At 51.2% G+C, this 13,801-nt stretch overlaps 14 pseudogenes; all 14 read left to right on the forward strand.

Annotated features, from left to right (window-relative positions):
• Positions 1-396: 396 nt before the first annotated feature.
• Positions 397-516, forward strand: LOC130333170 (5S ribosomal RNA; annotated as a pseudogene).
• Positions 517-1,199: 683 nt separating this feature from the next.
• On the forward strand, positions 1,200-1,319 carry LOC130344962 (5S ribosomal RNA; annotated as a pseudogene).
• Positions 1,320-1,401: 82 nt separating this feature from the next.
• LOC130319501 (5S ribosomal RNA) lies at positions 1,402-1,521 on the forward strand (annotated as a pseudogene).
• A 683-nt stretch (positions 1,522-2,204) lies between these two features.
• LOC130349104 (5S ribosomal RNA) lies at positions 2,205-2,324 on the forward strand (annotated as a pseudogene).
• An 82-nt stretch (positions 2,325-2,406) lies between these two features.
• LOC130319523 (5S ribosomal RNA) lies at positions 2,407-2,526 on the forward strand (annotated as a pseudogene).
• A 2,578-nt stretch (positions 2,527-5,104) lies between these two features.
• Positions 5,105-5,224, forward strand: LOC130314975 (5S ribosomal RNA; annotated as a pseudogene).
• Positions 5,225-5,900: 676 nt separating this feature from the next.
• Positions 5,901-6,020, forward strand: LOC130332801 (5S ribosomal RNA; annotated as a pseudogene).
• An 82-nt stretch (positions 6,021-6,102) lies between these two features.
• On the forward strand, positions 6,103-6,222 carry LOC130323367 (5S ribosomal RNA; annotated as a pseudogene).
• A 680-nt stretch (positions 6,223-6,902) lies between these two features.
• On the forward strand, positions 6,903-7,022 carry LOC130319534 (5S ribosomal RNA; annotated as a pseudogene).
• A 487-nt stretch (positions 7,023-7,509) lies between these two features.
• On the forward strand, positions 7,510-7,629 carry LOC130351150 (5S ribosomal RNA; annotated as a pseudogene).
• Positions 7,630-9,802: 2,173 nt separating this feature from the next.
• Positions 9,803-9,922, forward strand: LOC130314981 (5S ribosomal RNA; annotated as a pseudogene).
• A 2,362-nt stretch (positions 9,923-12,284) lies between these two features.
• On the forward strand, positions 12,285-12,404 carry LOC130314985 (5S ribosomal RNA; annotated as a pseudogene).
• Positions 12,405-13,080: 676 nt separating this feature from the next.
• Positions 13,081-13,200, forward strand: LOC130332812 (5S ribosomal RNA; annotated as a pseudogene).
• An 82-nt stretch (positions 13,201-13,282) lies between these two features.
• On the forward strand, positions 13,283-13,402 carry LOC130323378 (5S ribosomal RNA; annotated as a pseudogene).
• Positions 13,403-13,801: the final 399 nt, after the last annotated feature.

Consider the following 13,801-nt stretch of genomic DNA (forward strand, 5'->3'; position numbering starts at 1 on the left):
GCCATCCTAAGCTGAACGCGCCTGCTCTCGTCAGATCGCAGACCGCTACCCAGCTTAGGGCCCAGTAAGTACCGGCATGGGAGACTGGCTGGGAATCCGGGTGCAGTTGACATTTTGCTCTGTTGCCGCCTTCCGTTCCGATTCCGAAAAGGATTTATTGATGCTTAAATGCACAGTATACAAAGTGTGAACCTGTCAACGGCCATCCTAAGCTGAATGCGCCTGCTCTCGTCAGATCGCAGACTGATACCCAGCTTAGGGCCTGGTAAGTACCAGCATGGGAGACTGGCTGGGAATCCCGGGTGCAGTTGACATTTTAATCTGTTGCCGCCTTCCGCTCCGATTCGGAAAAGGATTTATTGATGCTTAAATGCACAGTATAAAGGGCGTGAAGCTGTCAACGGCCATCCTAAGCTGAACGCGCCTGCTCTCGTCAGATCGCAGACTGCTACCCAGCTTAGGGCCCGGTAGGTACCAGCATAGGAGACTGGCTGGGAATCCCAGGTGTTGTTGACATTTTGCTCTGTAGCCGCCTTCCGCTCCAATTCCGAAAAGGATTTATTGATGCTTAAATGCACAGTATAAAAAGCATGAAGCTGTCAATGGCTGTCCTAAGCTGAACGTGCCTGCTCTCGTCAGATCGCAGACTGCTACCCAGCTTAGGGCCCGGTAAGTACTGGCATGGGAGACTGGCTGGGAATCCCGGATGCGGTTGACATTTTGCTCTATTGCTGCCTTCCGCTCCGATTCCGAAAATAATTTATTGATGCTTAAATCCACAGTATACAAGGAGTGAAGCTGTCGACGGCCATCCTAAGCTTAACGCGCCTGCTCTTGTCAGATCGCAGACTGGTACAGATCTTAGGGCCCGGTAAGTACCGACATGGGACACTGGCTGGGAATCCCGGCTGCCGATGACATTTTGCTCTGTTGCCGCCTTCCGTTTCCGATTCCGAAAAGGATTTATTGATGCTTACATGCACAGTATAAAAATCACGAAGCTGTCAATGGCCATCCTAAGCTGAACACGCCTGCTCTTGTCACATCGCAGACTGCTAAGCAGCTTAGGGCCCGGTAAGTACTGGCATGGGAGACTGGCTGGGAATCCCGGTTGACATTTTGCTCTTATGCCGCCTTCAGTTCCGATTCCGAAAAGGATTTATTGATGCTTAAATGCACAGTATACAAAGTGTGAAGCTGTCAACGGCCATCCTAAGCTGAACGCGCCTGCTCTCGTCAGATCGCAGACTGCTACCCAGCTTAGGGCCTGGTAAGTACCAGCATGGGAGACTAGCTGGGAATCCCGGGTGCAGTTGACATTTTAATCTGTTGCTGCCTTCCGCTCCAATTCGGAAAAGGATTTATTGATGCTTAAATGCACAGTATAAAGGGCGTGAAGCTGTCAACGGCCATCCTAAGCTGAACGCGCCTGCTCTCGTCAGATCGCAGACTGCTACCCAGCTTAGGGCCCGGTAAGTACCAGCATGGGAGACTGGCTGGGAATCCCAGGTGTTGTTGACATTTTGCTCTGTAGCCGCCTTCCGCTCCGATTCCGAAAAGGATTTATTGATGCCTAAATGCACAGTATAAAGGGCGAGAAGCTGTCAACGGCCATCCTAAGCTGAACGCGCCTGCTCTCGTCAGATTGCAGACTGCTACCCAGCTTAGGGCTCAGTAAGTACCGGCATGGGAGACTGGCTGGGAATCCCGGGTGCAGTTGACATTTTGCTCTGTTGCCGCCTTCCGCTCCGATTCCGAAAAAAGATTTATTGATGCTTAAATGCGCAGTATAAAAATCATGAAGCTGTCAATGGCCATCCTAAGCTGGACGCGCCTGCTCTCGTCACATCGCAGACTGCTACCCAGCTTAGGGCCCGGTAAGTACTGGCATGGGTGACTGGCTGGGAATCCCGGTTGCCGTTGACATTTTGCTCTTATGCCGCCTTCAGTTCCGATTCCGAAAAGGATTTATTGATGCTTAAATGCACAGTATAAAAAGCATGAAGCTGTCAATGGCCATCCTAAGCTGAACGCGCCTGCTCTCATCAGATCGCAGACTGCTACCCAGCTTAGGGCCCGGTAAGTACCAGCATGGGAGACTGGCTGGGAATCCCGGTTGACATTTTGCTCTTATGCCGCCTTCAGTTCCGATTCCGAAAAGGATTTATTGATGCTTAAATGCACAGTATACAAAGTGTGAAGCTGTCAACGGCCATCCTAAGCTGAACGCGCCTGCTCTCGTCAGATCGCAGACTGCTACCCAGCTTAGGGCCTGGTAAGTACCAGCATGGGAGACTGGCTGGGAATCCCGGGTGCAGTTGACATTTTAATCTGTTGCTGCCTTCCGCTCCAATTCGGAAAAGGATTTATTGATGCTTAAATGCACAGTATAAAGGGCGTGAAGCTGTCAACGGCCATCCTAAGCTGAACGCGCCTGCTCTCGTCAGATCGCAGACTGCTACCCAGCTTAGGGCCCGGTAAGTACCAGCATGGGAGACTGGCTGGGAATCCCAGGTGTTGTTGACATTTTGCTCTGTAGCCGCCTTCCGCTCCGATTCCGAAAAGGATTTATTGATGCCTAAATGCACAGTATAAAGGGCGAGAAGCTGTCAACGGCCATCCTAAGCTGAACGCGCCTGCTCTCGTCAGATTGCAGACTGCTACCCAGCTTAGGGCTCAGTAAGTACCGGCATGGGAGACTGGCTGGGAATCCCGGGTGCAGTTGACATTTTGCTCTGTTGCCGCCTTCCGCTCCGATTCCGAAAAAAGATTTATTGATGCTTAAATGCGCAGTATAAAAATCATGAAGCTGTCAATGGCCATCCTAAGCTGGACGCGCCTGCTCTCGTCACATCGCAGACTGCTACCCAGCTTAGGGCCCGGTAAGTACTGGCATGGGTGACTGGCTGGGAATCCCGGTTGCCGTTGACATTTTGCTCTTATGCCGCCTTCAGTTCCGATTCCGAAAAGAATTTATTGATGCTTAAATCCACAGTATACAAGGTGTGAAGCTGTCGACGGCCATCCTAAGCTTAACGCGCCTGCTCTTGTCAGATCGCAGACTGGTACAGATCTTAGGGCCCGGTAAGTACCGGCATGGGACACTGGCTGGGAATCCCGGCTGCCGTTGACATTTTGCTCTGTTGCCGCCTTCCGTTTCCAATTCCGAAAAGGATTTATTGATGCTTAAATGCACAGTATAAAGGGCAAGAAGCTCTCAACGGCCATCCTAAGCTGAACGTGCCTGCTCTCGTCAGATCGCAGACTGCTACCCAGCTTAGGGCTCGGAAAGTACCAGCATGGGAGACTGGCTGGGAATCCCAGGTGTCGTTGACATTTTGCTCTGTTGCCGCCTTACGCTCCGATTCCTAAAAGGATTTATTGATGCTTAAATCCACAGTATACAGGGTGTGAAGATGTCTACGGCCATCCTAAGCTGAATGCGCCTGTTCTCGTCAGATCGCAGACTGCTACCTAGCTTCGGGCCTGGTAAGTACCAGCATGGGAGACTGGCTGGGAATCCCGGGTGGAGTTGACATTTTGCTCTGTTTCTGCTACGAGTCCGAAAATTATTTATTGATACTTAAATCCACAGTATACAAAGTGTGAAGCTGTCAACGGCCATCCTAAGCTGAACGCGCCTGCTCTCGTCAGATCGCAGACTTCTACCCAGCTTAGGGCCTGGTAAGTACCAGCATGGGAGACTGGCTGGGAATCCCGGGTGCAGTTGACATTTTAATCTGTTGCCGCCTTCCGCTCCGATTCGGAAAAGGATTTATTGATGCTTAAATCCACAATACACAGGGTGTGAAGCTGTCAACGGCCATCCTAAGCCTGAACGTGCCTGCTCTCCTCAGATTGCAGACCGCTGCCCGGCAGTTACCGGCATGGGAGACTGGCTGGCAATCCAAGGTGCCGTTGACATTTTGCTTTGTTGCCGCCTTCCTCTCCGATTAATAAAAATATTTATTGATGCTTAAATGCACCTGGGAATCCCGGGTGCAGTTGACATTATGCTCTGTTGCCGCCTTCCGTTTCGATTCCGAAAAGGATTTATTGATGCTTAAATGCACAGTATAAAAAGCACGAAGCTGTCAATGGCCATCCTAAGCTGAACGCGCCTGCTCTCGTCAGATCGCAGACTGCTACCCTGCCTAGGGCCCATTAAGTACCGGCATGGGAGACTGGCTGGGAATCCCGGGTGCAGTTGACATTTTGCTCTGTTGCCGCCTTCCGTTCCGATTCCGAAAAGGATTTATTGATGCTTAAATGCACAGTATAAAAATCATGAAGCTGTCAATGGCCATGCTAAGCTGAACGTGCCTGCTCTCGTCAGATCACAGACTGCTACCCAGCTTAGGGCTTGGTAAGTACTGGCATGGGACACTGGCTGGGAATCTCGGCTGCCGTTGACATTTTGCTCTGTTGCCGCCTTCCGTTCCGATTCCGAAAAGGATTTATTGATGCCTAAATGCACAGTATAAAGGGCGAGAAGCTGTCAACGGCCATCCTAAGCTGAACGTGCCTGCTCTCGTCAGATTGCAGACTGCTACCCAGCTTAGGGCTCAGTAAGTACCGGCATGGGAGACTGGCTGGGAATCCCGGGTGCAGTTGACATTTTGCTCTGCTGCCGCCTTCCGCTCCGATTCCGAAAAAGGATTTATTGATGCTTAAATGCGCAGTATAAAAACCATGAAGCTGTCAATGGCCATCCTAAGCTGAACGCGCCTGCTCTCGTCACATCGCAGACTGCTACCCAGCTTAGGGCCCGGTAAGTACTGGCATGGGAGACTGGCTGGGAATCCCGGTTGCCGTTGACATTTTGCTCTTATGCCGCCTTCAGTTCCGATTCCGAAAAGGATTTATTGATGCTTAAATGCACAGTATACAAAGGGTGAAGCTGTCAACGGCCATCCGAAGCTGAACGCGCCTGCTCTCGTCAGATTGCAGACTGCTACCCAGCTTAGGGCTTGGTAAGTACCAGCATGGGAGACTGGCTGGGAATCCCGGGTGCAGTTGACATTTTAATCTGTTGCTGCCTTCCGCTCCGATTCGGAAAAGGATTTATTGATGCTTAAATGCACAGTATAAAGGGCGTGAAGCTGTCAACGGCCATCCTAAGCTGAACGCGCCTGCTCTCGTCAGATCGCAGACTGCTACCCAGCTTAGGGCCCGGTAAGTACTAGCATGGGAGACTGGCTGGGAATCCCAGGTGTTGTTGACATTTTGCTCTGTAGCCGCCTTCCGCTCCGATTCCGAAAAGGATTTATTGATGCTTAAATCCACAGTATACAGGGTGTGAAGCCGTCTACGGCTATCCTAAGCTGAATGTGCCTGTTCTTGTCAGATCGCAGACTGCTGCCCGGCAAGTACGGGCATGGGAGACTGGCTGGCAATCCAAGGTGCTATTGACATTTTGCTCTGTTGCCGCCTTCCTCTCCGATTCCGAAAAGGATTTATTGATGCTTAAATGCACAGTATAAAAAGCATGAAGCTGTCAATGGCCATCCTAAGCTGAACGCGCCTGCTCTTGTCAGATCGCAGACTGCTACCCAGCTTAGGGCCCGGTAAGTACCAGCATGGGAGACTGGCTGGTAATCCCGGGTGCCGTTGACATTTTGCTCTATTGCTGCTTTCCGCTCCGATTCCGAAAAGGATTTATTGATGCTTAAATCCACAGTATACAGGGTGTGAAGATGTCTACGGCCATCCTAAGCTGAATGCGCCTGTTCTCGTCAGATCGCAGACTGGTACAGATCTTAGGGCCCGGTAAGTACCGGCATGGGACACTGGCTGGGAATCCCGGCTGCCGTTGACATTTTGCTCTGTTGCCGCCTTCCGTTCCGATTACGAAAAGGATTTATTGATGCTTAAATGCACAGTATAAAGGGCGAGAAGCTGTCAACGGCCATCCTAAGCTGAACGCGCCTGCTCTCGTCAGATCGCAGACTGCTATCCAGCTTAGGGCCCGGTAAGTACCAGCATGGGAGACTGGCTGGGAATCCCGGCTGCCGTTGACATTTTGCTCTGTTGCCGCCTTCCGTTTCGATTCCGAAAAGGATTTATTGATGCTTAAATGCACAGTATACAAAATGTGAAGCTGTCAACGGCCATTCTAAGCTGAACGCGCCTGCTCTCATCAGATCGCAGACTGCTACCCAGCTTAGGGCCTGGTAAGTACCAGCATGGGAGACTGGCTGGGAATCCCGGGTGCAGTTGACATTTTAATCTGTTGCCGCCTTCCGTTCCGATTCTGAAAAGGATTTATTGATGCTTAAATGCACAGTATACAGGGTGTGAAGATGTCTACGGCCATCCTAAGCTAAATGCGCCTGTTCTCGTCAGATCGCAGACTGGTACAGATCTTAGGGCCCGGTAAGTACCGGCATGGGACACTGGCTGGGAATCCCGGCTGCCGTTGACATTTTGCTCTGTTGCCGCCTTCCGTTCCGATTCCGAAAAGGATTTATTGATGCTTAAATGCACAGTATAAAGGGCGAGAAGCTGTCAACGGCCATCCTAAGCTGAACGCGCCTGCTCTCGTCAGATCGCAGACTGCTACCCAGCTTAGGGCCCGGTAAGTACCAGCATGGGAGACTGGCTGGGAATCCCGGGTGCAGTTGATATTTTGCTCTGTTGCCGCCTTCCGCTCCGATTCGGAAAATTATTTATTGATGCTTAAATGCACAGTATAAAGGGCGCAAAGCTGTCAACGGCCATCCTAAGCTGAACACGCCTGCTCTCGTCAGACCGCTACCCAGCCTAGGCCCGGTAAGTACCAGCATGGGAGACTGGCTGGGAATCCCGGGTGCAGTTGACATTTTAATCTGTTGCTGCCTTCCGCTCCAATTCGGAAAAGGATTTATTGATGCTTAAATGCACAGTATAAAGGGCGTGAAGCTGTCAACGGCCATCCTAAGCTGAACGCGCCTGCTCTCGTCAGATCGCAGACTGCTACCCAGCTTAGGGCCCGGTAAGTACCAGCATGGGAGACTGGCTGGGAATCCCAGGTGTTGTTGACATTTTGCTCTGTAGCCGCCTTCCGCTCCGATTCCGAAAAGGATTTATTGATGCCTAAATGCACAGTATAAAGGGCGAGAAGCTGTCAACGGCCATCCTAAGCTGAACGCGCCTGCTCTCGTCAGATTGCAGACTGCTACCCAGCTTAGGGCTCAGTAAGTACCGGCATGGGAGACTGGCTGGGAATCCCGGGTGCAGTTGACATTTTGCTCTGTTGCCGCCTTCCGCTCCGATTCCGAAAAAAGATTTATTGATGCTTAAATGCGCAGTATAAAAATCATGAAGCTGTCAATGGCCATCCTAAGCTGGACGCGCCTGCTCTCGTCACATCGCAGACTGCTACCCAGCTTAGGGCCCGGTAAGTACTGGCATGGGTGACTGGCTGGGAATCCCGGTTGCCGTTGACATTTTGCTCTTATGCCGCCTTCAGTTCCGATTCCGAAAAGGATTTATTGATGCTTAAATGCACAGTATAAAAAGCATGAAGCTGTCAATGGCCATCCTAAGCTGAACGCGCCTGCTCTCATCAGATCGCAGACTGCTACCCAGCTTAGGGCCCGGTAAGTACCAGCATGGGAGACTGGCTGGGAATCCCGGGTGCCGTTGACATTTTGCTCTATTGCTGCTTTCCGCTCCGATTCCGAAAAGAATTTATTGATGCTTAAATCCACAGTATACAAGGTGTGAAGCTGTCGACGGCCATCCTAAGCTTAACGCGCCTGCTCTTGTCAGATCGCAGACTGGTACAGATCTTAGGGCCCGGTAAGTACCGGCATGGGAAACTGGCTGGGAATCCCGGCTGCCGTTGACATTTTGCTCTGTTGCCGCCTTCCGTTTCCAATTCCGAAAAGGATTTATTGATGCTTAAATGCACAGTATAAAGGGCAAGAAGCTGTCAACGGCCATCCTAAGCTGAACGTGCCTGCTCTCGTCAGATCGCAGACTGCTACCCAGCTTAGGGCTCGGAAAGTACCAGCATGGGAGACTGGCTGGGAATCCCAGGTGTCGTTGACATTTTGCTCTGTTGCCGCCTTACGCTCCGATTCCGAAAAGGATTTATTGATGCTTAAATCCACAGTATACAGGGTGTGAAGATGTCTACGGCCATCCTAAGCTGAATGCGCCTGTTCTCGTCAGATCGCAGACTGCTACCTAGCTTCGGGCCTGGTAAGTACCAGCATGGGAGACTGGCTGGGAATCCCGGGTGGAGTTGACATTTTGCTCTGTTTCTGCTACGAGTCCGAAAATTATTTATTGATACTTAAATCCACAGTATACAAAGTGTGAAGCTGTCAACGGCCATCCTAAGCTGAACGCGCCTGCTCTCGTCAGATCGCAGACTTCTACCCAGCTTAGGGCCTGGTAAGTACCAGCATGGGAGACTGGCTGGGAATCCCGGGTGCAGTTGACATTTTAATCTGTTGCCGCCTTCCGCTCCGATTCGGAAAAGGATTTATTGATGCTTAAATCCACAATACACAGGGTGTGAAGCTGTCAACGGCCATCCTAAGCCTGAACGTGCCTGCTCTCCTCAGATTGCAGACCGCTGCCCGGCAGTTACCGGCATGGGAGACTGGCTGGCAATCCAAGGTGCCGTTGACATTTTGCTTTGTTGCCGCCTTCCTCTCCGATTAATAAAAATATTTATTGATGCTTAAATGCACCTGGGAATCCCGGGTGCAGTTGACATTATGCTCTGTTGCCGCCTTCCGTTTCGATTCCGAAAAGGATTTATTGATGCTTAAATGCACAGTATAAAAAGCACGAAGCTGTCAATGGCCATCCTAAGCTGAACGCGCCTGCTCTCGTCAGATCGCAGACTGCTACCCTGCCTAGGGCCCATTAAGTACCGGCATGGGAGACTGGCTGGGAATCCCGGGTGCAGTTGACATTTTGCTCTGTTGCCGCCTTCCGTTCCGATTCCGAAAAGGATTTATTGATGCTTAAATGCACAGTATAAAAATCATGAAGCTGTCAATGGCCATGCTAAGCTGAACGTGCCTGCTCTCGTCAGATCGCAGACTGCTACCCAGCTTAGGGCCTGGTAAGTACTGGCATGGGACACTGGCTGGGAATCTCGGCTGCCGTTGACATTTTGCTCTGTTGCCGCCTTCCGTTCCGATTCCGAAAAGGATTTATTGATGCCTAAATGCACAGTATAAAGGGCGAGAAGCTGTCAACGGCCATCCTAAGCTGAACGTGCCTGCTCTCGTCAGATTGCAGACTGCTACCCAGCTTAGGGCTCAGTAAGTACCGGCATGGGAGACTGGCTGGGAATCCCGGGTGCAGTTGACATTTTGCTCTGCTGCCGCCTTCCGCTCCGATTCCGAAAAAGGATTTATTGATGCTTAAATGCGCAGTATAAAAACCATGAAGCTGTCAATGGCCATCCTAAGCTGAACGCGCCTGCTCTCGTCACATCGCAGACTGCTACCCAGCTTAGGGCCCGGTAAGTACTGGCATGGGAGACTGGCTGGGAATCCCGGTTGCCGTTGACATTTTGCTCTTATGCCGCCTTCAGTTCCGATTCCGAAAAGGATTTATTGATGCTTAAATGCACAGTATACAAAGGGTGAAGCTGTCAACGGCCATCCGAAGCTGAACGCGCCTGCTCTCGTCAGATTGCAGACTGCTACCCAGCTTAGGGCCTGGTAAGTACCAGCATGGGAGACTGGCTGGGAATCCCGGGTGCAGTTGACATTTTAATTTGTTGCTGCCTTCCGCTCCGATTCGGAAAAGGATTTATTGATGCTTAAATGCACAGTATAAAGGGCGTGAAGCTGTCAACGGCCATCCTAAGCTGAACGCGCCTGCTCTCGTCAGATCGCAGACTGCTACCCAGCTTAGGGCCCGGTAAGTACTAGCATGGGAGACTGGCTGGGAATCCCAGGTGTTGTTGACATTTTGCTCTGTAGCCGCCTTCCGCTCCGATTCCGAAAAGGATTTATTGATGCTTAAATCCACAGTATACAGGGTGTGAAGCCGTCTACGGCTATCCTAAGCTGAATGTGCCTGTTCTTGTCAGATCGCAGACTGCTGCCCGGCAAGTACGGGCATGGGAGACTGGCTGGCAATCCAAGGTGCTATTGACATTTTGCTCTGTTGCCGCCTTCCTCTCCGATTCCGAAAAGGATTTATTGATGCTTAAATGCACAGTATAAAAAGCATGAAGCTGTCAATGGCCATCCTAAGCTGAACGCGCCTGCTCTTGTCAGATCGCAGACTGCTACCCAGCTTAGGGCCCGGTAAGTACCAGCATGGGAGACTGGCTGGGAATCCCGGGTGCCGTTGACATTTTGCTCTATTGCTGCTTTCCGCTCCGATTCCGAAAAGGATTTATTGATGCTTAAATCCACAGTATACAGGGTGTGAAGATGTCTACGGCCATCCTAAGCTGAACGTGCCTGCTCTCGTCAGATCGCAGACTGCTACCCAGCTTAGGGCTCGGAAAGTACCAGCATGGGAGACTGGCTGGGAATCCCAGGTGTCGTTGACATTTTGCTCTGTTGCCGCCTTACGCTCCGATTCCGAAAAGGATTTATTGATGCTTAAATCCACAGTATACAGGGTGTGAAGATGTCTACGGCCATCCTAAGCTGAATGCGCCTGTTCTCGTCAGATCGCAGACTGCTACCTAGCTTCGGGCCTGGTAAGTACCAGCATGGGAGACTGGCTGGGAATCCCGGGTGGAGTTGACATTTTGCTCTGTTTCTGCTACGAGTCCGAAAATTATTTATTGATACTTAAATCCACAGTATACAAAGTGTGAAGCTGTCAACGGCCATCCTAAGCTGAACGCGCCTGCTCTCGTCAGATCGCAGACTTCTACCCAGCTTAGGGCCTGGTAAGTACCAGCATGGGAAACTGGCTGGGAATCCCGGGTGCAGTTGACATTTTAATCTGTTGCCGCCTTCCGCTCCGATTCGGAAAAGGATTTATTGATGCTTAAATCCACAATACACAGGGTGTGAAGCTGTCAACGGCCATCCTAAGCCTGAACGTGCCTGCTCTCCTCAGATTGCAGACCGCTGCCCGGCAGTTACCGGCATGGGAGACTGGCTGGCAATCCAAGGTGCCGTTGACATTTTGCTTTGTTGCCGCCTTCCTCTCCGATTAATAAAAATATTTATTGATGCTTAAATGCACCTGGGAATCCCGGGTGCAGTTGACATTATGCTCTGTTGCCGCCTTCCGTTTCGATTCCGAAAAGGATTTATTGATGCTTAAATGCACAGTATAAAAAGCACGAAGCTGTCAATGGCCATCCTAAGCTGAACGCGCCTGCTCTCGTCAGATCGCAGACTGCTACCCTGCCTAGGGCCCATTAAGTACCGGCATGGGAGACTGGCTGGGAATCCCGGGTGCAGTTGACATTTTGCTCTGTTGCCGCCTTCCGTTCCGATTCCGAAAAGGATTTATTGATGCTTAAATGCACAGTATAAAAATCATGAAGCTGTCAATGGCCATGCTAAGCTGAACGTGCCTGCTCTCGTCAGATCGCAGACTGCTACCCAGCTTAGGGCCTGGTAAGTACTGGCATGGGACACTGGCTGGGAATCTCGGCTGCCGTTGACATTTTGCTCTGTTGCCGCCTTCCGTTCCGATTCCGAAAAGGATTTATTGATGCCTAAATGCACAGTATAAAGGGCGAGAAGCTGTCAACGGCCATCCTAAGCTGAACGTGCCTGCTCTCGTCAGATTGCAGACTGCTACCCAGCTTAGGGCTCAGTAAGTACCGGCATGGGAGACTGGCTGGGAATCCCGGGTGCAGTTGACATTTTGCTCTGCTGCCGCCTTCCGCTCCGATTCCGAAAAAGGATTTATTGATGCTTAAATGCGCAGTATAAAAACCATGAAGCTGTCAATGGCCATCCTAAGCTGAACGCGCCTGCTCTCGTCACATCGCAGACTGCTACCCAGCTTAGGGCCCGGTAAGTACTGGCATGGGAGACTGGCTGGGAATCCCGGTTGCCGTTGACATTTTGCTCTTATGCCGCCTTCAGTTCCGATTCCGAAAAGGATTTATTGATGCTTAAATGCACAGTATACAAAGGGTGAAGCTGTCAACGGCCATCCGAAGCTGAACGCGCCTGCTCTCGTCAGATTGCAGACTGCTACCCAGCTTAGGGCCTGGTAAGTACCAGCATGGGAGACTGGCTGGGAATCCCGGGTGCAGTTGACATTTTAATTTGTTGCTGCCTTCCGCTCCGATTCGGAAAAGGATTGATTGATGCTTAAATGCACAGTATAAAGGGCGTGAAGCTGTCAACGGCCATCCTAAGCTGAACGCGCCTGCTCTCGTCAGATCGCAGACTGCTACCCAGCTTAGGGCCCGGTAAGTACTAGCATGGGAGACTGGCTGGGAATCCCAGGTGTTGTTGACATTTTGCTCTGTAGCCGCCTTCCGCTCCGATTCCGAAAAGGATTTATTGATGCTTAAATCCACAGTATACAGGGTGTGAAGCCGTCTACGGCTATCCTAAGCTGAATGTGCCTGTTCTTGTCAGATCGCAGACTGCTGCCCGGCAAGTACGGGCATGGGAGACTGGCTGGCAATCCAAGGTGCTATTGACATTTTGCTCTGTTGCCGCCTTCCTCTCCGATTCCGAAAAGGATTTATTGATGCTTAAATGCACAGTATAAAAAGCATGAAGCTGTCAATGGCCATCCTAAGCTGAACGCGCCTGCTCTTGTCAGATCGCAGACTGCTACCCAGCTTAGGGCCCGCTAAGTACCAGCATGGGAGACTGGCTGGGAATCCCGGGTGCCGTTGACATTTTGCTCTATTGCTGCTTTCCGCTCCGATTCCGAAAAGGATTTATTGATGCTTAAATCCACAGTATACAGGGTGTGAAGATGTCTACGGCCATCCTAAGCTGAATGCGCCTGTTCTCGTCAGATCGCAGACTGGTACAGATCTTAGGGCCCGGTAAGTAGCGGCATGGGACACTGGCTGGGAATCCCGGCTGCCGTTGACATTTTGCTCTGTTGCCGCCTTCCGTTCCGATTACGAAAAGGATTTATTGATGCTTAAATGCACAGTATAAAGGGCGAGAAGCTGTCAACGGCCATCCTAAGCTGAACGCGCCTGCTCTCGTCAGATCGCAGACTGCTATCCAGCTTAGGGCCCGGTAAGTACCAGCATGGGAGACTGGCTGGGAATCCCGGCTGCCGTTGACATTTTGCTCTGTTGCCGCCTTCCGTTTCGATTCCGAAAAGGATTTATTGATGCTTAAATGCACAGTATACAAAATGTGAAGCTGTCAACGGCCATTCTAAGCTGAACGCGCCTGCTCTCATCAGATCGCAGACTGCTACCCAGCTTAGGGCCTGGTAAGTACCAGCATGGGAGACTGGCTGGGAATCCCGGGTGCAGTTGACATTTTAATCTGTTGCCGCCTTCCGTTCCGATTCTGAAAAGGATTTATTGATGCTTAAATGCACAGTATACAGGGTGTGAAGATGTCTACGGCCATCCTAAGCTAAATGCGCCTGTTCTCGTCAGATCGCAGACTGGTACAGATCTTAGGGCCCGGTAAGTACCGGCATGGGACACTGGCTGGGAATCCCGGCTGCCGTTGACATTTTGCTCTGTTGCCGCCTTCCGTTCCGATTCCGAAAAGGATTTATTGATGCTTAAATGCACAGTATAAAGGGCGAGAAGCTGTCAACGGCCATCCTAAGCTGAACGCGCCTGCTCTCGTCAGATCGCAGACTGCTACCCAGCTTAGGGCCCGGTAAGTACCAGCATGGGAGACTGGCTGGGAATCCCGGGTGCAGT

This window comes from Hyla sarda, chromosome 1 (assembly GCF_029499605.1).
Source record: "Hyla sarda isolate aHylSar1 chromosome 1, aHylSar1.hap1, whole genome shotgun sequence".
Taxonomy (NCBI): Eukaryota; Metazoa; Chordata; class Amphibia; order Anura; family Hylidae; genus Hyla; species Hyla sarda.